Source organism: Platichthys flesus, chromosome 2 (genome assembly GCF_949316205.1).
Source record: "Platichthys flesus chromosome 2, fPlaFle2.1, whole genome shotgun sequence".
Taxonomy (NCBI): Eukaryota; Metazoa; Chordata; class Actinopteri; order Pleuronectiformes; family Pleuronectidae; genus Platichthys; species Platichthys flesus.
In genome coordinates this window covers 8009498-8033019 of record NC_084946.1, presented here as the reverse complement: position 1 = coordinate 8033019, position 23522 = coordinate 8009498, and the positions used below count along the sequence as shown (strand labels likewise).

Genomic DNA, 23522 nt, shown 5'->3' with positions numbered 1-23522 from the left:
TTATTTTGTCAGCCTCATTTGAAGCCACATTGACCTTGACCTTCGACTGTTGACAACCTAAATATAATCAGTTACTCCACGAATCTAAGTGAACATTTGTGCTAAATTTAAAACCATTATCTCCAGGTTCATGTTTCAAAAAGACACAGTGACACTGACATCTGACGTCTAAATTTAAATCAGGTCATCCTTGAGTCCAGATGTGATGAATTTCACTTGTTATTAATATATCACACTCACAAGTTCATGAGGACCCTGTCACCTTGACCCAATGACCATCAAAGTTGAATCAGTTCATCTTTTTGTCCGACTGAACAGTTGCCCCAATTTTAAAGAAATTACATTAAGGCACTTTTCGTGTTCATAAAACCAAAAACGTGGTTTGTGAGATAAATGTCACCTTCGAACTTGGACCACCAAGGATGGAAGTGTTTGTGAGATAAAATTGTTCTTTGAGAGCTCACAGTGAGTTTCACCTTTAACCTTCATCCTCTTAAAACTAATGAATTCATCTTTGAGTCCATCTGAACGTTTGTACCAAATTTGAAGAAATCCCCCAAAGGAAGTCTTGACATATTGTGTTCTCAAGAATGGGACGGATAGACGGACGGACAATCCAAACACATAACGCCTCCAGCCACTGGCTGCTGCTAGCTTAGAGGCATAAAGATGTATTAGATGTATTACAGGGAATTGGTTTCAGTTGGTTCAGCAAACGATCAGTTTAAAATGTCCCATGCTGCTCATGATGGGATTCAACATAATTTCAATTTAGTACTTCCAAAGGTATAACAGCTCAAATTATGTAAATTAGTAAATGAACATATTATTTTAATGATAACATGTAATCACAACAACACAACACAATTTCAAAAATTGACATTTATTTCTGAGGCCAAGCTCCGGATTCAAAACACCACAGCTCAGTGCATTCGGCTACATGAGGGAACAGGAACGTGTTACTTTGGGTGTTACATGTTATTTTCAGCATCATTGTTTCAGTCAGGAATCAGATATTAATCAACTTTTCAAATTAACGCAGTGTCTTCAATCTCAAAGTGATTTTTTGGTTATTATTTCACGCTTATGCTGCACAGTGGGAGATTCATTCCTATCAGACCTGAGTGCAGCTTTTCGTGCTGGCTGATGATCAAACAACAAGAGCTCCCTAAGTGGGACTGGCAGGGTGTCCCAATTCTCATCACAATGTGCTAATACACACTGTACTAATGTTGACAGCACAGTGTTTTGTTAAATAGAGAACACAACAAGTCAATGTTTTGTACTAACAATGAATGAAACAAGCCATGCTGCATGTCAGTCAAGCTGCAGCTTCAGAAGAAAACAATAACACAATTGAAAAATTGTACTTTTAATAGGTTGAAATGTTGTTTCCACCACTGTTAGAATCTGAGCCGTCAACTCAGATACACACAGACACACACATCTCCATTATAACTGTGACTCTGTTCAGACCTTGTTTTCTGATCACTTGTACATAGCTCTAAGTACAGGTATGAAATAATCCAAGACACATTGAGGACGCTTTGGAGATCCATTCACTCGGACCACATCCAGAGGTGTTCTGGAATGCTACAGTTTCATAATGAACCAAAAGTATTTTTGAGTTCTCAGTATTTCACATACATTGTTTTGCTTGTGGTCACCACCACAATATCAACATTGACTGCCACATATTGACTTTCTACTTTTTTCAAATGAGTAAAATCTTATATTCCATGGGAGAGCTGTTCTCTGTGCATTGATTCATTCAGCTGCTTATGGCTCCACTTTCTCCCTCTCTCTTTTCTCCCTCTCTCTTTTCTCCCTCTCTCTCTCTCCTTTCTCTCTCTCCTTTCTCCCTCTCACAACTACATGCACGCACACACACAGACACACACACACACACACACACAAACTAACAGTGACAACAGACCCATCTCAGGCCGGCTAAAAACCCAACCATCATTTGTCTTTGCCAAGTGAAACAAACATGATTGTGTATTTGCATTTAGAAGTGATAGATTGCTCAGTGTAGGAAAGTGCGATCAGATCACAAGCCGTCACAGGAGACACCTATGCAAACGCATTCTGATGTCAAGCATGAACTGATGTACTTAGAGCTGTCCACTCGTGACTCGAGACAGATGTTAACACCAGGTCTATACAGGACCTTTGTCTAACTGAAGACACTGAGGGGTATCTTACCTCTTGGACTGGAATAACTCTGGTCCTGAGCATTCAGGAAGGCCCCCCCCACACAAACATACATACTATAAATCAAAATGTGGTGTTTTTTTTCACATGCAACTATCCAAACAAAGACATGGGTATGGAGATTTCAGGGTTTTATTTCTTTTCTGAACATGTTATGAAATCCAAACATATGATTGACCAAACCTTCTCACTGCCTAGACCAAAAAAGAAAAGTGATAATTGGATAATTTATTGCTTGGCACAATATCTTTTTAATTTCTGACACAAACTAAGATATATGTGAAAATTAGGCTTATTTTTTAATTAGAGAAAAATACATTTTGAATTGGAACTAGAAGAGAATGAATATAAAACAAAATGCTGATATATTTGGCCTACATTGCCTTAAGGATCGCAGGTTTCCAGTCAAATACAGTGAAACTAATAACATTGTAAGTGTTGTTTTTTGCCTTAATGAAACAGAACCATTAGCCCACCTGAGCTTATCCCTCTGTGACAATTAAAAATTATGAAACGCTGTGAGAAAGATGTATATTTTCCCTTTACTCCAGCTCTCAGCAGCTCTTTCATTGCTATTGTGCAATATAATGTGGGAAACCAGTGCCCAACATCTTCACACTTACATTTTAGGATTCATGGAGGCATTTTCAGGTTTACTTAAGTTTGGTCTTTTCTAGTTTTAATGCTCTACGTGTCTAAGTGCTGTATCAAATGTGGAATAAGCGGATATACTAGCTGGGACACCATATTGGCTTTTCGTATTTTTCCTCAATTTTGTGCCCCTCTGCATATTGGACATTGTTTTTATTTGTCCTTGTCCTATCCATAATTCGGTGTAAGAGCGAGGAAAACATCCACACTCTGCAAACTTATCTCATGAAGGTGCTGGAGGAAAATGTCTGTAGTACAATTATAGAGGATAAAGGCTCCCTCTTTCCTTTATATTTTATTGCAAAGCTTTTCACCAGAGAGTTATTCAGACTTTCTTCAGTTTGAAAAATGTCTCAGACCAAAAGCTTAACAATTTAATTTGAAATCTGCAACGGGGGAAAACCTTGCTGAGGCCTCTATTGTTTTTAATTGTACAATTCAAAATTGTGGGACCCTAATGAATAAATTATAACATCACCTCAGGATATGAAACCAACTGCTGAAAAGCGGTGGTTGTGCATAACTGACTTATTAACTATTTATATTTTAAATGGCAGCCTGTGAAATGACAGTGACAGGAAGGTTGAAATAAATAAAAGCGGAATACATTAGACTTGACAGGACAATGTGTGACACGCGGTATTTGCCAGGATCTAGTGATGTAAGGGAACTCAGCTAATTCACAACCTTCTGCTTTGAGCACTGAGCACAGCTGCAAACAGAAACTGATTTAACCATTTGCATTTATAATCTGGCAGCAAATTATCCTCTGGACATGTTTAGTCCTATGATGTTTGGTTGTTGTTTGTGTGCAGGCATTGTATTTCATCACACCCTGGAGGCATGTTTATCGCATGATTTGTGGTGGTTGTAATGTGCTGTCTGCCGGTAAAGACATGTGCTCAGAGGTTAGATGGCTCTTTCGCTATTCTACCTGCATGACCCGCTGTGCTTCTTTCTGGAGAATTGTTTCACCACAAAGGGACTTCTCTCATCCTCTGCTCTGTCAATCCTGTGTCCTTGAGTCCCCCACATTCAGCTCCTGGCTTCTTGTCCTCTCTTTCTACCTCAGTTCTTCTCTCTATCTTATTCTCTCACTTTTCCTTCACACTGTAGCCATGGCGATGTCGAGCTGTCTCGATGCACGTGCACACAGAGATACATATATATTTCAAACAGGGATTCACAGATTCAATGGATAGTAGATAGTGAGTGCATGCGCGTGCAATCCGTGCATGTGTGGTCGCAGCGAAGGGATGTCAGCCTTGAACCAACTTGCCAAAACTGAGAATAATAGGAGGAGTGCTCTCGGGGATAGAGAGAGCTCGCCGCGAGGAGGAGAAGACCGTGAGGGGGTCTGCCTCATTTGCACTGAGTCGTCCCCTCCTCACGCAGCCAGCTGACAGGGGATATTTTTATCAGCCTGGCACACACAGTGCAGAAAAGGAACAAATTCATTTGTAACAGCACACTCCCAGCCAAGGACAAGATCTCAGCAGGATAGAACATAACTGTCTTCCTGTGCTATCAGAATCGAAATCAGTCATTCTTATTTATGCACCTGCTTCGGCACTATCATGCACAAGGTGGTGCACAAGGCCTTGCCCATTTTGTGTCCAGTGAAGCAGAAAACAAAAAAAGCTAAATGTGCTCCCCAAGGTCTGGACCATTACTGGGGTTTTAAAGTGCTGATATTTCTCTCTGCTGACACACACACATTTGTATTGTTATCCTTCCATCATGGTTTGTGTTTTCCATATGTGTTCGCTGCTCTGTTTGGTTGGAAGATGTCAACCTGTAGTTTACATTAGAAGAACTGACCCTGTTAGTACACTGGATTGTTGGAGGATACATCTGTTGATGTACCGCCAATTAGAAGTCAGTGGGATGACACAGCCGAAGTGTGTGTGTGTGTGTGTGTGTGTGTGTGTGTGTGTGTGTGTGTGTGTGTGTGTGTGTGTGTGTGTGTGTGTGTGTGTGTGTGTGTGTGTGTGTGTGTGTGTGTGTGTGTGTGTGTGTGTGTGTGTGTGTGTGTGTGTGTGTGTGTGTGTGTGTGTGTGTGTGTGTGTGTGTGTGTGTGTGTGTGTGTGAGAGAGAGCATTAATAAACCATGTGCTAAAGTGGTGTCACTGGGCTGCTGTGTTGGCATGTCTGCACTGCTCAGGAAAAACATGTCAGTCTCTGGGGCATTGTCTGTAATCCAGCATGTTAGAGCAGCAAGAAGGTTCCTTTATGTAAGCAGGCCCAGAGTCTCAGACATCATCTGATATGCATACATTGGAGAAATAAATAATTTTTCCACTTTTTGTTTTGAGATGATTATGAATATGAATAGTATTCGGTCGGCCTAATCCACTCTAACAAACAGCTCATGGTACCAATTGGCATGATTGACAATGCCTTCCAGGATTAGTGTTGAATGCAGCTGACGTTAACGCAGGAAATATTGATATACTTTTATCCTCAAATGCCATGCAAAGCCCCTGCTCTGAATAGTTTGTTCTGCATCTGCAAGGATACAGTCATGCCCAGAAAAAAAAAATTTGATTTTCTTGAAGCAGCAAGGTTTCATCTCTTTGTAGTGACACAAATACCGTAGTGTGCCAAGCTGACAGATAGATGATCTATTGCAGGCGTTGTAATTGAAAACACTGAGAGGGTGGTGGACAATTAATCTCTGCTTTCTCGCCTTGCTTCAAATTTCCATGAAGAAATACCTTGAAATGCAGATAATAGATAAGGGTGTTATTGATTTGGTGGGGTGTAAGGAGAGGCGAGTAGGTGCAGAGGTTCTCCATCACTAATCTCTCTGGCTGTGACTGCATCTAAATAACCTGCAGAGAGGGATAAACAGGCGCATCCATCATGGGACTGCTGGCGCAGACAGTGATGGATGGCTCCGCCCTCCGCTGCCCTCTGCCGCACCTCTCCCTCCTGGTCAGGGATAGGAAGTGACACTGGCCCTCAGGAGAAATACCTTGCTTAAACCAGGCAGGAAAATGTCTGCTTTAGCTCTGCTTTGATAGAGGGATTCAGGGCAGGTTTCGGGTGTGCGTTTGTGCGAGTTTGTCGAAATTGTCCCCTGTCCCTTATCACCTTGTCTCTTTGAGTTTGTAGGATTATCGGTCTTGATGGATCCTGTTTATTTTGCCTACGTGGAAATTGGATTTGTGTGAGAGAGTGTGCTGTGAAGTCATATATGTGTATACATCGATTTAGGAAAGCATTTATTTTCTATCTGCATGCACATGCACTATGAGCCAAATCCCCTGTGCTGCTTGAACCAAGTGAGCAGGCATGCCCACGCCAGCTCGCCTCAGAGGTGCCAGCCTGATAGATATGGTGTGTGTGCCAGGCTGTGCCTTCCCTCCCCACCCCTGCAGCATTAAGATTGATCCCTCATTCCCTCCCATTCCTTTCTCCCTCACTCCTCTGTGTGCCTCTGCCTTTATGAGATTGTGAATAGGTGAAGCTCAGAGGCTCCAACAGATGGCCGGAGCTGCCCTGTTTCACTGTCTCTCACACAGACACACACGGACACACAGACAAGCACAAACACACACACACACAATATACTGCTCCAAGAATAAGAGCCTATAGAAAGCGAAAGGAAGAGGGAGAGCAATATGCGACAAGGAAAAAAGGCAGAAACAGGAAGAAGAGCGGCTAAAAGTAATGGAAACAGAGAGAGCCAGCGAGGAATAACCCACAGGGAGGAGGATGGAAACCAGAGGAAAGGATTGAACAACACCAAGAATATGTTTAAAAGAAGAGAAATAAAAGAAGAGGAATATAGCTACAACGCTGAAAAAAGGAGTGAGGGCAAAATTGAATTGTAGATTGAGGGAGCCTCTCTCCTCCCTCTTTCCCTCCCTCTTTTATTTATTTCATGTGAAACCACGCCTCCCTCCTTTCACTTGTCAGTGCATCTATAACAGTGAGCTGTCTGCACCGGGCTGTGTGGGGGGTGAGACGAGCTCCTCACTCTGCCGGCACAGTGGACCGGATCTGAACGGACCGGAAAGGACTGGATGGTAGTGGACAGACCAGAACAGGTGTGGGTATTTGTGGTTGTGTGCATGTGTGTTTGTGGTGGGTTACAGAGGGAAGCATGTGTTTTTCTTTTTGTGTGTGATCGCTTGTTCCTCCACAGGACTTGGTGCCAGGGGAGCGTATCTAGAAGGTACAGTGCTGGAGCTTTGCCCTAGTTTACACTTGAATGCTCTGAGCTTCTATTTGCCTCTGAGATTTATGCATGGAATCGCTAACGGCACTCATCATCAGGGTAAGAGAGACGAGACCTGCACTGGACTCACAGAGTGTCTTGCTTTGAATCAGGGCACTGTGGAGAGGAGCTGCTGTTTCATCTGGTAGAACTAGTTTGCTGCTTTTAGGCTGGATGGACTTTTGTGACATGGGTTTTGAAGTGACTGTGGCGTAAGCATTCTCTTTATTATATGTCTCTTTACAATATACTGTTGTTGGAAAATCATTACACTGAAGCTGTTTTGAGAATCAGTTTTTATTCAGTGAAACAAGTCTCCACAGCCTTCACCGCTCTTTGGTGTCGGAATCCAATTTGTGATTAGTTGTCTTTGTCCTCCTGTTTCACAGTGTGTGGTATTTTGAAATATGGAGCCGTCATTGTTCCAGCATCGCTTTGTATTTACCCAGCCTAATATAATCATGACTGTTGCCGAGTCGTGTGCAGGGTTTAAAAATACAGCAAAACAACAGTAAAATGTTTTGTATCAATTTCCAAAAGTATGCCTTGTCCAGTTTTGGATTGCTTACCTTGTGGGGAGCTTCTTTTCCTTTTTTTCAAACCTGTTATCCAACCCTCAGCATTCATTCAAGAGTCACCATCTCAAGATTTGCAGCTGCTGCCACTCCTATAGAAGCCTGTGCCGCTTTACTCTTGGTCCCAGTGAATATACTCACTATCAGTGTTTTGTCAATAATCTTTATGGGTCAAAAGGCTGTGTCATCGCCAAGTGGTGACGGTTAAGAGCAGCGGAGTGTGTGTGAGTGTGTGTGTGTGTGTGTGTGTGTGGGGGGGGGGTGCACTGACCTAGAGGCTGAAATATTTATGATAGAGACAGCTGAACGCCCCATGCTGTTTGTAGTGTTGTGGATGGAAGTTTGAACCAACGCAATGATGGAGGGATGGATGGAAAGTAAAGAAGCTTCAGAGATCTGTTCTTTAAACATTCATAATTTATCGCAACGCACTCTGCCATGGAAGCTCTAACCCCCATATCAACTGGCCTCTTTTCTCACTGAGATGCCAGTGGACTGAAGGAGGATGCTGCTGCTCAGATCTACCTGTCGGCTCGTCCCCAGGCTTCCGCGTGACACACACAGACACACACACACACACACACACACACATATACCCACATATATGTGACAATTTGCTATGATTTATTTTCACACACAATAACAATAATTACATGGTTACACTCACTGCACACTTATTTAGCTAGAGCAATGGGTAAATGAAATTAACTGCATCTATATGGCAGTTTTCTCATATTATTGACCACTCAAAGTCAAATGACTATAAATAACATTCACCCATTTACACAAACTTTCGTACAGCGTTAATTTTTCTCTCACACATCGTTCAAATAGCCTCTTGACCAAGTAACACAGTTCAGGGTCAGTGCCTTGCCCCAGGGACACTTCATCATGCAGACTGGATGAGCTGGGGCTCAAACCACCAACCTTTCTGCACTGGTGCTACCTATAGTTCCTAAGCCACAGCCACCTACTCACACTTCATTTAGTTTGTACTCATGCTCATAAGAACACACACATAGACTTATGGACACTCACCATTTTATTCTGCTCACATCTTTCTTTAGTTTATGTTGTTCTTCTTTAATTGACACGAACATAGATTCAGTGGGAGTGACGACCTTGAGACCTGCTAATGTTTTCTGCTGTTGCCGTGCAGTCAATACATATAAGGCCATGTGGGTCCCCTGGCGAGAATGATGTGCTTGACATGCCGTTTTCAAAAAATGTCTGGAAAAAGTGCAGCAGGGCTGGCGATGCAGTCGAGGGGAGACGCCAGTATGAATATGTATATTATGTTAATGCCGAGCACAAAGCTGTTGACTCGAGCTGTTGATGAAAGCAGAGGACATGTTTCCCCATGGCCACTCTTGGGAGGAAGCACTATCGACAAACCCATTGTCGACGCAGCCGCAGCCCTGCCCACGGGGGCAGCGTGGTGACAGGTGGCAGATATCAGTGACAGTAGCCAAGGTGACACCACTCTCTGGTCTCTGCAGACCCGGGGCAGCGCCGCTATCAGCTCATTTTTCCGCCGCTGTTAACCTTATATGTGGTAAACACAGGGAGGTTAGATTAGAGGGTCCTAAAGCTAATGTCTCACATTAGCTACGGTCCTTGTTCTGGAAAAAACATTGACACTTTAAACAAAAGATGTTGTATTTATGTTTAAAGCATTGAAACGTCACCTTGAAACCTCTTTCCAATATCTTCATAATAAGGAAGAACAAGAAAAAGGATCCAGTATGACAGACATATAAATGATTTAAACATGCTCATTATTATTATTCTGACAACATGAATGGCATTAACAATCAGTGCATTAGCCCAATGGCGTCACTCCACCAGAACGACTTCAAAGGATTTAAAAAATAAAGAGCTGAGTTTCACGGTTATACATAGCAGCAATTAAATTACATGGTATATAATTACCAGTACTTAATTAATGATGTAATCTAGCTGCTTGAGTAGATGGTTATCTACATTGGCTATATTGAAATATATTCACATGCATCCGCTCAGGAAACATAAATAGTGTTTCATTAACCCAGCTCCTTTAGAATACTTTAAAAGTATCCTGACAGTAAGTAGCAGTCACGTGTTCCCGTTCTGGCTCCCTGTTCATCTGTTATGTATGAGCTGCTGTTAACAGGTCCTGCGATCAGGCGTCATCAGGAGATCAGTGCGTGAATCTCGGTCTAATGATAGAGGGGCGGAGGACCTTTTGCAGACGCCTCTCAAACACTCCACTCAACACTGAGTAGAGGGTGAAGAGTAGTCTCCAGCTGATAGGAGCAAATAGGACGAAGCACGTTGGTGTGTGTTTGTTTCGATGCTCTTTGTGCCTGTGCCATTGCAGCCCAGCATGCATCTGTGTGTACGGTTGATTCCCACAATGTTCACATGAGGACAGCCATATTACCAGTGTGTGCCAACGCAATCCGATTTCGATCTCTTCCCTCTATGTGGCTGAGTTTCTGCGGCGGAGGTGTACCACGGGGAAATGTAATTACACCCTGCTGGCCACATAGTACAGGCTTCACCACCCTATCTGTCTCAGGAGACAGCGGCTAGAGGCCCCTTCTCACTTCAATATCAAACAGCAGAGATGTCACTAGAGGCCTGCTGCACCTCTGAATTTCATATTAAACCCTTGCTCCAATCTCCTCGTCTTATCAGGTTCAGATCCCGGGGTTATCGGTGGCCTTTTGCCACAGTTTTGTAACAGTTATGAATAATTTATGACGGAATTAACTGCGGTTGCTAAGAGCAGTGATTGGGAGGTTTTGGAACACAGCCAAAATCTGGCTCAAGTTCAAAGCCATTTTTCTCAACAGTTTTTCTGTCTGATAAGCAAAATCTCACCAGTGTGGTCGTGATTAATACCGAGGACTTTTACCTCATTTACATTTCCACAACCTGGGGACCCTCTTTTGTGGATTTGAAGAATTTTTATTGAACAACATGCTGAATATTCCACTTGACTCCTCCGCTGCACCCAATCGATCAGTTTTCACTGGGACCATATCCACTTTGATACATTTCTAATGTTTTGAAGTAGAAAAAAAAAATCCCCGTCTATAAGCATTTTAACTCTGTATAAGGAAATTACATTTCTGTTCACGTACACTAGACATGCACATGTCTGCTCTGCAGTTGGTTGATTGGTTGCAGATCATTCTATGAACTAGGTCCGGCAATGGTGAAAAATAAGACCAGGGATTTTTTTTCCTTCGACTGAAGACAAGGTGGAACTGTAACCGAAAGTAAGCATTGCTTGTAATTCATTATCCATGTTGCATTCACAGCTGGTAGCCAAGGCTGGTTGCTTATTTTCTTCCATAAAAGTGTAGTGTTAAAAAAAGGGTGAAGAATCAGGAAAGGATTCGTCATGAATGAGAAGATTTAACAGGTACAGGTTTCAAGGTTTACTTTTGTAAATTCCAGACAGTTAGTTGTACTGTTTCAATCTGTAATAACCATAATTTCCTTGGCGATTTAGTTGATGAAGCAAGCAAGCAATGTTCATCTCTTGAGTGTAAAACTGTGGATGAGGGAGCAGCAGGCAGTGAAAGAGCTACAGATTTATTCCAGATTTCTAAGCAGAGAAAGTCAGAGGTGTGCTTTAGAGGTGCAGGTAAAGGGGTGGTGTGAAATGGTGCTATATAATTTTCGAATTTCAATAAAATTATTATTCAACTTACTTATCGATACCGTGATATTACTGAAACATGTGATACCTTTGGTCACTACAGTCTTCATATGGATTTCACTCTGTTCTCTCTAGATAAGAAAGTCAGAAAGCAATTGCTAGTGTTTCTGCCTGTTCAGACTAACCCTGGAATTTCTAAATTTCCAAATTAAAACGGTTCTCACAGTGTTTCCAGAAGTCTCAGCTTTGGGGCTCAACAAACTTGAGTAGTGTGGATGCAAGATGTAAAACATAGAAAAGGTGATTTAAAAACAAAAACAACGTATTAGTGTGATTGTAGACTGAGGTATGTGTGAGATGGAACAGGCACCCCTCACTCTTGTGGATTTAAATAGACAATCAATGACAGCACTCAGATAACAGCAGTCTAAGTTGCAAATTGATGTTACAATTTAATTAATACAGGATGTATCTAGTGGGGATTGTTGGAAACGCTAAGCCACACCACACCACACCGTGACTTTCTGTTGTGAAAGTCCATTCTCTCCATGTACTGTTGTGTAAAACAATCCTCCACAACCTTCTGATCTCTTTAGAGCAAAGGCAGGATTATGTAGTAAATGAAAGTAAAAAAAAAAAATTGAAACAAAAAGAGAAGAGCTATGACAAATTTAGGACATTACAAACTAACGTGGGGCTGGGGTGAAAGCGGGACAGCATCTCCAACAGCCGAGAGGACACAGACACATTGGCAAAATGAACGTTTTACCCTGTTAATCCTCAGTGTGTCGCCCATTTCATCATTTGGTACCGAGTCATGGTAACTTACTAGATGTGGCACCGTGCCACAGTGCCTCTGTCTTTTTCATTACCCTAATTTGCCACACTCCGACTCTCTACCTTAATCTCCATTTCTGTGTTCATCCTCCTCTCTTGTCCCTGTGTTTAGCTTGGTCACAACTCCAGCTACACACCCGCCTTCGACAGCCTCACCCCTCCCTCATGCCTCTCCCTTATTGTCACAGCCATTGTTGTGCCTAATAAGGTTTATGGAATTACAGATCTCTGAAATTGGATTTTCTCACTCCACCAAAGCATTGGGATTACGGGTTTAGGGCTGGGAGCATCGGGGCACAACTGACCTGTGACTGAACTGCTTTATATGACTGTACCCCCGAGGTGGGCTGATCAACGGACCGTTGTTCCAACCAGCTCTGGTTGTATCTGTATGTACCTGACAATTAAATGGATTCTGTGTCGGGCAGGTTCTTGGATCCTTTGTCTGGATTTTCCTATCCCTCATTTCGACTACTCTCCCTCTCACACACTCCTCATCCACCTCGGTCTGTCCTCACAACTTTCCACTGTGTTTGATCAAATTCTAATCTAATGAATCTTTTGATCTTCCTCGCCTGACACCCAGACACCGCCCAGATTTCTACATCCAAACCAGCTCAAATTCGCTCTAATCCTTAAAATCTAGCTGCTGTTGAAGCAATTGATTTCCAGTGATGTACAGAGATTTGAACTGTCTACCCCCGAATGCTTATGTATAATGAACTGTGGGACTCCTTGACTCACCTTGATCCCACCACCCAATATCAGCTACCTCATCACAAATCCAGATCAATTCCACCCTTATTGTTCAGATGTGATTGAGCTTTAAGTACAGCTCAAGAAGAGGGGTAGCTGACAAGAGTGAGAAATGCAGTGAGAAAGCACCAGAGACATGGCAGCAGCGGAGTGAATGCAACATTGAAATGTTGGCAGGAAGGTGGTATTCATTAGAAGAGGTCCGTAGTGGCAGCCTAGTGAACTCTTAATTGGAGAAGAGACAGAGATGGGGATGAGGGATCAATAGGGGCAGAACAGGGGTTCCAGCCCACTGAAATCAATCAGCCTCCTGCCCGATAGGGAACATGCGGCGACCAAAGAAAACAGGGGAACGGTCTCCTGCTCATTTACCCCTGTGGTCAAACTTCATCAGGATCAGCCTGAGCAGACATACAGCTCATTCCATCTCATCTGAGTCAAAGGAATAGGGAGTCGCTCAGTTAATTTTATTTCTCAACTTGGGTATTTGATCTTGTTGAATGTTGTTACAGTTTTTGAAGAACACCATATAATTGTAATGAATCAGGGCAGGACAAAAAAAACAATGCGGCAGAATGTCATCGTCCTGATTTGTGATAGATGATTATTTATATGATTTTTTTTTACAGTAATTCGTTTTTATCATATCATATATTCAGTAAATTTGATTCAAAGATTGAAAAACCTGTTCTGCTTAAGAACTGTTTTTCTTTCTGACAGATAATTGTTATTTTACATTGGAATAATGGCACATTAAGATATTGACAACTAACAGTGTGTTTGTTCCAGACTAAATCTGCACTAACACAAGATTTCATGCAATTTTTTTTAAACTATGAAACTGACACCAAATTGTAGTGAATAAATAGACAAATAAAGCACTTTAGGGGCATTTTGTATTGTTCAGTTCGACAGATATGACGACTAACTTTATGATTGTTTTGACATATATTGATTATCACATATTCGCTCTATCGTGATATTATCATTATTATGGCCTGTCCAGCGTGCATCGTAAGTTGCTCTACGATTCCTACCCCTGGTAAGTAGGGAAGCATGATTCATTAGGAACGCTGCCTGGGAAAGTATATTAAATGAAACCCTGCCATATTTTTTTATTCCGCTGCTAAAAATAGTGTGTTTCTCCTCTTCTTCCTCTTCCTCTTTGCCTGGGTAATAGCCATCCTTCTGCCCTGTCACTTTTTGATGTATCATCCTCTTATTCACATCAAGGACAAGGCCAGGTGCTGAATTTTTTCTCAGTTGCCACGCTTGTCACACTGCCTTGTCACCCGCAGCCTGTTCCAATCCCACCTCCCTCCCATCCTCCCCCGCTCTGCTTACTTATATTAAATCTGTCACTCCTTTATTTTAGCGAGAGAGAGAAAAGAAAGTAAATCACTTCTGCCATTTGCAACCCGCAGTGTCTGCTGAATGCTGCGAGTTTATTTGGATGTCATCTTTGGCCAAATGCAATCCTGTCAAAATAAATAATGTCTCTGCTGTATTGTATTGTTGTCTGACAATTCCTCGTCTTTGTTTCTTTTCTCCTGGGCTTCAAATGTCTGTCTGTTATGTGGTCGGCTATCTAGGAATAAGCATTACTGTGAGAAGTAAAGCCTTGACAGAGCTCTTCAGCTTTTTTCATTGCTCCAGATGGATGGACACGGGTGTCCAGTCTCACCTCTCTTTGATGCCCATGAGTGGCTGGCGGTGCAGGCTCAGGCAGAGAGCAGCTGGGGTCAGAGCCGTGCCTTGGCACTGAGATATGTGTGGGCTTATAAGGTTCTGTGGTGTATTCTTAGCTTTAGTGCATACCCAAAGGGGTGTGGTTGTGTGTTGGTGTTTGCGTGTGTGTGTGTGTGTGTGTGTTTTCCTGTACTCATACCTTTTGTGAGGACAATTTTAAGCATAGAACCTACAGAGTAAGGACATTTTTGGAAAACAAGGACATTTGACCAGTCCTCACTTTTTCAATGGGCTGTTTGATGGTTAAATCTTGGTTTTAGAGTTAGGGTTAGAATTAGGATTAGATTAGGTTCGGGGTAAGGTTTAGGGTTTGGCATTTTGTTTGGATGGTTAAGGTTAGGGTAAGGGGCAGGGGAATGCATTATGCCAATGCCTGTCTAAGATAGAAGTACAAACATGTTTGTGTGTGTGCGTATAGTCACATTGTTGTGTGCAAAGCATTTCACCCAAGATCTCCCAGTGTGGTTATGGAGGGTTCAGCTGGTCTGACCCGCCTCAGATGTTTACATGCTGGACGCTTGCACCTATAAGAGCACAGATCAGACAGCTCCCTGTCCTGTCAACATGTCTTCGTGGGCAGACACAAAACAAGGCCTTGCATGATCGCAACTAGCGGCTGTTGGAGACGAAGAGACAGTGTTAGATGGCAGCCGGATGGAACAAGCTGCTTTAAAAACAGCTATTTTTCTGTACCTCAGCTGGTTTTGACACTTACTTTAAAGCATGCGGATTTACTCGTCTGCCTGACTGAAAGTGAGCAATGTTTACATGCCATTACAAACAAGCTGACTATTATCACAATCACAAAAAATGTCCTGCAGGGTGAGAGGTAATAATGTTACAAATGAGACCATTTCTGCTCTATTTCTGGCGGAGGGGTAATTAACCCCCCCACCCACCCTCTGAAATACTGCCTGTTCCCTCAGGCGTCACAACATCGGTCAATATGGATTTTATCTTGTGTGAATGCTTCCAGAGACATCCATGTAGACTGCAATGCCATGTGTGGCTGTTTATCTCCATATCCTACTGTTTGTCAGTGTTTTGGTCTGGAGCAGATGTGTCCCCATCCTCGGGGCACATGTGAGGGAGGAGGGGTGGAGCTGGGAGTGGCATCTGGACTCAGAATGACCAAGTGCTTTTGTTAGGGAGGAAAGAGACAACAGAGGCATGGATGAATCAGAATACGTTCATTATTTATGATATTTTTACTTTTTAATATGTGTACTGGTATTCTTTAAAGCAACCCTGAATTCCTTAGACATGAGATGAGGCTTGCTCTGTTTGAGCTGCTAACTAATCATCCACTGTGGACTTTGTGTTTGCCTACAGAACTTGGCAGTCAGACTGAGTTCAGTGGGAGAAGAGAACATTGAGACAGTTTGTTTAAGAAGGAAGGTAAGGCTGTTCACTCACTTACTCACTGTGAGGAGGAAATCTTCTTCTGGCCTCTCCTCTCCTTCTCACACTATATTTAAACATGCATGTGTGTTTGAAGGTGTCTTTATGTACTTTCTTGCATGTTTACTTTCAGATGTGAGTCAGTGCATGCAAAGTTATGTTTATTCCAATTATTTATAGTCATCTTTCCTATCAGTCCTCTATCTAACAAGAAATAAGTAAGGTTCAGATTACTGTTCCTGTTACCATGGATTCCATGTCTGAGGAAACAAACAACACAGTATGCCCACGGTTAACGTCAACACTTAATTTAATGTGGGGGGGTCGATGCGTCACCTCCAGAGGCGACTCGCACATCGCTTCAGTCAGTCTCACATCTCATCACCTCATTTGATCTGCTTGCCAGTGATTAGCATTTCATTCTGCACAAATAAGAGGACGGTTATTGTTGGCCCCACTGAGATAGAATCTCTGATCAAAGCGAGCTGTGGCTTGTGTTGTGGTCACAGCAGACGCCCCCCCGTCAGTGGCCGTCAGTTCAAATGGTAACTTTGAAATATGCAGAGAGTGGGTGGTGAGGTGAGGCTGAGGGACAATAGTCGTGAGAATTAACGAGCAAGCAAAAAATTATTAAATCAATAGCAGAAAAACTGGCTTTCACCCCCTGGGGTTTCAGGCTGTAAACAAGCTTCATGTCTTTCCTAAACAAGCAGTGATAACTGAGCCCAATTTGATGTCTTAAATCCGTTTTAAGAGGCACTGAGTTTTCAAAAACAGAAATATTTATGAGCAAATATGCTGTAAAGAGGCGATGAAACTGCCATATCCCGACTCATCAGGACTGCAGGGCTGCTACTGTCCTGTTGGCTGTTTACCAGTGACATACTTGCTGCTGCTGTGATCAGAGTCCTCCTGTGTGAACAGTTGGTAGCAGCAGCAGCAGAAGCAGCTCTCAGCACATGTGGCCATAATACATGCACAGCTGTGCACAGCTGACTCATTATCACTTGCAAAAACATCAGTATCAGTGTGACTGTAATTAGTTCTCCTTCTTGAATAACAAATGACTCGCTACACACGGCTCCTCATATAGCTGCGATTGTTTTCTTTTTGGTTTGTGGTAAAATTTGCCCTGGCTTTGTAACTTTTCGGGACGGAACCTTTGAGGGATCTGAACTTTGATTTTCCTTCTCGTCTCCATGACACTAGTAAGAGCCGACAGGTGAATGACGCACCTTTGGTAAGGTATTCTGTTTGAGGACTGATCTCCACTTCAAAACCACAGCATGAGGACAGTGTTCACCTCTCCCTTTCTTCATCCCCATCTTGCTGGCAGTTGGGGCCTTCGGCAGTGCAGGATAAAAACCAAAAGTCTCCAAGAGAAACTCTTCAAAGGTTCAGCTCATCTGCTGGGTGAAGACTTCGTCAATTCAGTCTTCTCCTCTTAAACCACTGTCCCTTCAACAGAGCTCTGGTTGTTTACGAAATGTGATATTTATCATCCACTCCTTGAACGTTCGTTGCATAAGGTGCCTTTGATCAATCTTGTGATTGATGAAGGAATATCTTCCCTTTAACTCTTTGGGGGGATTAGCCTGTTGTTGGCAGCAACCTCAGACTGATTCCTCCCAACCCTCCTGGGGGTGTGTGATGCACGTGTTTGGGCTCTGGGAGCATTTTCCTGACCCTCATTTTCCACATCAGCAAAACAGAAACTGCCAGCTTGCTTCCGTGCTCCAGCCTGCCTTCTGCCCACTGATTAAAAGTCAAATATTAAAGTGCTCTGTTGTGAGCTCGGCCTAATTGATTCTTTCCGCCGGGTGCACACAGAATGGGCTGACAGCAGGCGATACCAGGCTTTGTCAACATCGGGCACGCTGCCTGACGCTCAGGATGGCAACCCCAATAAGGCCCCCTATGAGCGTGCCAACCTGCGGAACCACACACAGAGAGGCCGCTCGGCACTCAGGCCAAGCTTTATAGTAACAACACAGGAGCGGCTCATTCTTTTGCTGTGTGTCAGCTCCCGTCTGATGGCTGGGAATTGGCTCTGTATTTGGAAGGATGTGAAAAAGAGTGTGTGAATGTATGTGTGGGTTTCTCTATGTGTCTACTCTTAGAGAAATATGTCTTCTGCGCACTTGCATAACCACTCAGTTAGCTTAAGCTATCTGGGGCGATGGTGCTGAAAGGAGGTTTCATCTAACCACAATAGCCCCTTTTCTTTCTCATCTGATCTTCAGCTCTCCTGCCGTTACCATAATTGCTTTAATAGCTTTTAATCACAGCCATGTTTAACAAGGAGATTACCAAACACAAGATGACACCAAGTATATCATCACAGCCCACCCTGTGAAAATGCAGGAATCCTCACTGCTTTTGCTTATAGTGTTCAAACCTCCATTAACTACGATGTAGGGAATAATTAATTGAATCTTTACAGCAGTAAAAAATTGCTGCTCTATCGTCCTTAGTCTAGGAAACTGTCCCTCTCTCATCTGCTTACCTTATGAATTTATAGGGCATTTTATGTGAGTGTTGAATTGTCTTTGCTCCCCATTTATTTTTAATGCGTTTTACTTCTCATATAGGAGTGTGCAACAGCGATCTTGCTGCTATACAACATTCATTAAGTGCGGACAATTATCCACGACGCTTTTCTCATGAATCTGATTGACCTTTCTCGCGCACACTGTGATCCACAGTAAAAGGTTATGGCCGCCTATTAATCCCCCTGTGCTTGAAAAGCAGGGTATATCTCCTGTCCAGTCTGATGCTTTATGTTCCATCTGAGCCAACAGGGCGGTGCGGTAGGAAGGTTTGAAGGTGTATGTCGGGGCTGAGGTCAGAGAGCGGGCTGATGGTGCTGTAATGACTCTATTAGTGAAATGGGGCCAGTCCGAGCTGTGACACCACGCTAATTACAACACAAGGGTGATGAACTTGATCAGGGCCGCTGCTAATTCATGTTTAATAGAAGAGAGAAGAGAGGGAGGAAACTGGAAGTCAAGGTGACAGGGAGGAACATGTACCTTTTTCCACCTGTGTCAATTCTGTGCATTCGGTATTAGAATTTTTTGTCCAAATCATATTTGAGTGTGACCGGTCGCCAGCGGTGTCATGGTGTCCTGACTGCTTCAGTAGCAAAGGCCACAGAAAAGTAATCACAATGTCCTCTCCCCTGAGCAGCGAGCAGGGATTTAATTTCTACCTCCATCCTTTTACTTACATGCTGTCGATCCCCGAGGGGATCCAAAGTCTGAGGGGGGGGGGGTCATGATCACAACCACAGGGGGGCTGACAGCTGGCTGCCTCGCTGACAGGCACCTAATAGAGGACTAATAGGAGAGACTGGCGTCTCAGAGACCACTACTGTGACCTTGACATGAGCCTGTGGAGGCAGGCAGGCGGAGTGGAGGAGGAGGAATAGAAGGTGAAGTGGCTCTGTAGAGGATGACGGATTTATTTATCTGAACTATGTATACTTCTATTGTCCAGTTAGTGACACTGCAAGAACATCAACATAAAAGAAAGTGATTTCTCTCTGCCCTCTCTGCCTTCTCTCTCTCTCTCTGCCCTCTCTCTGCCCTCTCTATCTCTCTCTATCTGCCCTCTCTCTCTCTCTCTCTCTCTCTCTCTCTCTCTCTCTATCAGTCAGTGAAGTGTGTGTGGGTGGATGTGGACATGCTTCAGAATAATGTTCTGATATCTTGATTTATGAATATGTTGACACTAACTAAAGCTTCTCTTTATCAAGGAGATTTACCTTTAAATATTTAGAAAGATTGACTATAACTGCCGGTGGTATTTTAACTTTTTGGACTGACTGAGGCTCTTTCAAGATGCTCCAGAGGAGTATGTTCGTGAAGTGAATATATTATTTTAAAAACAAAATTTGACAAGGAAAACAATATTTTGCAACAAGTTTGGCATTAGAAAACCAAAGTCGAGTCAGTGTGTTGTCAACAAAACATAGCTCATCGACACCAGCGTGGCCCCTTATTGCCAAAAGCTCTAGTTTTAAAGCAATGTGTGACATCTATTTCATCATGAGTTATCTGTATTATTTCATTCTTTTTCAGTGTGTGGTCCGTTGCATGTTAGAAATTTCCAAATAATCTCCTGCTGTGTTCTCACATGTTCATTTTGACATTATCCTGAGTATTTAATAGGGTGCTGGCAGGAGAAACTCCGGACAATGTACTGTATGCAGCAACGGACTCTGACATTTGCGTTCTCACATTCAGCCCCTCAGGATAGTTTCAGGAGATTCACCGGAATTCAGTGCATGTCTGAAAAGAGCTTTCGGTTGTTGGCAATTCAACTGAAACGTGAATATATTATCAGTCGTTTTGACATATTTAGCATCTCTACATTTAACAGAATGTGTGTGTATATGGGTGAGTCTGTCTGTCTGTCTGTCTGTCTGTCTGTGAGTATATTTGTCTCCTTTTTCAGTGTCAGTGATACAGAGCAGCGGGAGGTCATCCCTGCAGGGACAGCCAATAAGCATCACCCTCAGTAAAGGGAGCGCCACTGCTGCCTGATCAATCTGAGCTCTCATTAAAAGGCTGCCAAGCCCTTTGCAACCAGATACAATATCAATACTCCAACACCACAAGGAGACCTCAAGAGTCGTCAGGCACGCCACTTGCAGCTTAGCTGTCATTACCGGGCGGGCAACTTGCCAGAGACCCCCTTTGTCGGCCACTTAGGTTCCCCCCATGGTCTCAAACACAGGTCAGGACAGACAGATGGGCTGTCTGGGCAGCTGTCCCAGGGACGAGGCAGAGAGAGGTGGATACTGACCTGTAGATGAGGAGACAGCTCGCAAGCTCTCACAAGATGAAGGGAGGAGGATGTGGGCAGCGTGTGTCGTCTGCGTACAGTTACACAACACTGCGGTTTCACCTGAGGGTTGTTGTTTGGCGTTGGTCATTTCTGAATCGGTCATTTACTATTGATGATTAGAAGGACAATCGCAGATCTCTTCAATTTGGTTGAATTTAGGAAAAACCAGACACTCAGTGAATCAGAATTCGCAAATTCAGAATTATTTTATTTCCCAAATATATTTACACATACAGGATGTTGCCTTGGTGTGGATGGTGCATTGTACATAACAATCGGACATAACAATCGGACATAAAACAACAATATATACATTAAAAACTCTAGCTGATCAGCATGTTTTGTTTCATTTTTTTAAATATATGCCCTGGGTTTTGACAAATAGCCCAAACGTCCTGCTGGGAAAAACCACAAGGTCTGAATAGATCTCTGTGGGGAATTTTGGAGAAGAGAAAATGGGGGTAATTTAAGTGGTCATACATAGAAAGCCTCTGTAATTCAGATCATTGTGTGGAGGTCTCCCCTCTGTGCCCTAATCTTAAACCCCTGTGTGGTTGTGAGAGGGGAGGGAAGTATCGGTGTGTGCGTCTCTAAAACCCCAGTAATCCACCGACAAAAGGGCCCGGAGAAAGCCAGCGAGGGATGACGGGGGGGGGTTAGGACAGAGAAAGGGAGGAGTGAAGAAGTAAAGAAGTGGTCGTCACCTCTCCAGCCCCCAAGGGTGTGCTCAACACCAGATAAGATGGCCCCCCGCGCCACATGGTGAAACATTCCGCTACGTTAGAGGGCCTCTTTCAGTCGTCATTATTCATCAGGCGAAGTGATCACATCTGCAGCAGCTGAACTGAAACTTTCAGACAGAATATTGATTTCTCAGTTATTTATTCAGCACACAGACGGAAGTTGTTTACCTAAAGTTGAAACTGTTATTGTCTGCAATCATCATTACGTCAGGGCCATTAGGAGCGTCCCCACTGCAGGTGCCAATTGGATGATGAGAGAAAGATGGCATGTAATTAAAACACAACAAATGATGGCTTCAAATCTTCAATTTGAGATATGTGGTCTAATTTATCAACAAATGTGCAGTTTATTAACCAGAGGTAGACAACATTTTTGTTGATGTAGGATGATTATTATTATAGTGTAGATACATTTCACTTTTTCCATCCCAGTAATGTTCCTTTCATTAAGCTTTTTTAGTGTTATGGAGTCCTTGCGGAATCATATTTCGACTGATGCCTGATCTGTCATTGGTGCAGCAGTTATGCAATGTCATACGGAAGTCACTTGGCTGCACTGAGGTCCCAGTGAGGTAGTTAGGTCTGTGGAACAATGGTCCCCAGCTGATTTGTCTGTAATCCATTTAGCTGAGATGTGACACACTGTAGGGGGGCTTTTTCCTCTGGTCAATAAGTGCCAATAAGAAACAGCCATCACTCAGCAGGCTGCCATGTCCACCAGCTTGCTCACTTGTTTCTGCTGTCAACCCCTGTCTCAAAGGAGCTGGCGATTGCGTCGCTCTTTCAGATGAACCACAAATGGCTTTCCCATACAAATCTCAAAAGGACAGGAAAAGGCAAGGACGCTTGCGGACTGCAAAGCAGGCGCATTTCCCTCAGACGTCTGAATAAACCCATCTAAAGCGAAAACAGCCACGTATTTACAAAACACCATTGACAGTTGCTCATTCTCTCAGTCTTAAACCCCTGGAGGTGGGGCTGTGGGGGGTTGAACCCGAGGCAGGGACAATCAGAGCTCTGTTTGTATTTTCTCTAACACCTCTGTGTTCTCTTTGGGGTCTCATGGAGCGTACTGCAGGGGTGCAGTGGAGGAGGGGTAAATGCCATGACCCTGCCGTGGAACCTGACTGGAGCCCGCTCAAAAAACCTGTAGACCACCACGCTAGCCCCACATGCCAAACGGTTACTGCTGGCAACGAAAAGGAGGTGGACGTGTGTGAATGACAACTGAATTCACCACAACATCCTCTCGCTGCTGCAGGTTTTGATGTTGTTATTTGTGTCGTGGCTGCAGTCCAAGCTCATTATGAGGAATATGTTCACTGAGGTAGTTTGTTAAACCTGAAGGAGACAAAAAGGCAGACAGTAGCTGTGGGATGCCCTTCTAATGCTGCCAGGGCCAAATCATTTGAGAACAACACAACAATACGATGCTGCTCATCTGCTTCAGCTACAAAGATAATTAGTCCAACTGCTGTTCTCTGCTTTTTTGTCCCCTCACTGGAGACTGAAATTTGAGGTCTGATACGCCGAGTGTGGGTGTGTTTGTGTCTGTCTGCTGCTCTGTCTGTGTGTGCACGCGTGTGTGTGCGTATGGTGTACATTTTTAGTCAACAGAGAGAAACGAGGGAGTCTGTCGGAGCTCTTTGTTCTCCAGCGAGAACACATCATGACTGGGCCTTTTGTCTGAACTGACACCATCATACAGTCTCTTTATTTTCCTACCTCTCTCTGCCTCTCACTCTCACTCTCTCCCTCTTCCTCTCCCCCGTATTATTTCCTTCAGCAAACTATTTGCCCGCCATCCCATCACTCCCTCTCCCTTCATGGAAACCATTTAAGAGATAATGGACGCTGTGGATTTT

At 43.4% G+C, this 23522-nt stretch overlaps 1 protein-coding gene across 3 annotated transcripts in view; it reads left to right on the top strand.

Annotated features, from left to right (window-relative positions):
• The first annotated feature begins 6799 nt into the window (after positions 1-6799).
• Positions 6800-23522, top strand: part of sulf2a (sulfatase 2a) — a 33990-nt gene continuing 17267 nt past the window's right edge. For all 3 annotated transcript variants that reach the window (XM_062396152.1, XM_062396159.1, XM_062396143.1), the window contains exons 1-2: positions 6800-6923; positions 15995-16060. The gene's annotated coding sequence lies outside the window, so the exon portion shown is untranslated. The remainder of the gene's footprint in view (positions 6924-15994; positions 16061-23522) is intronic.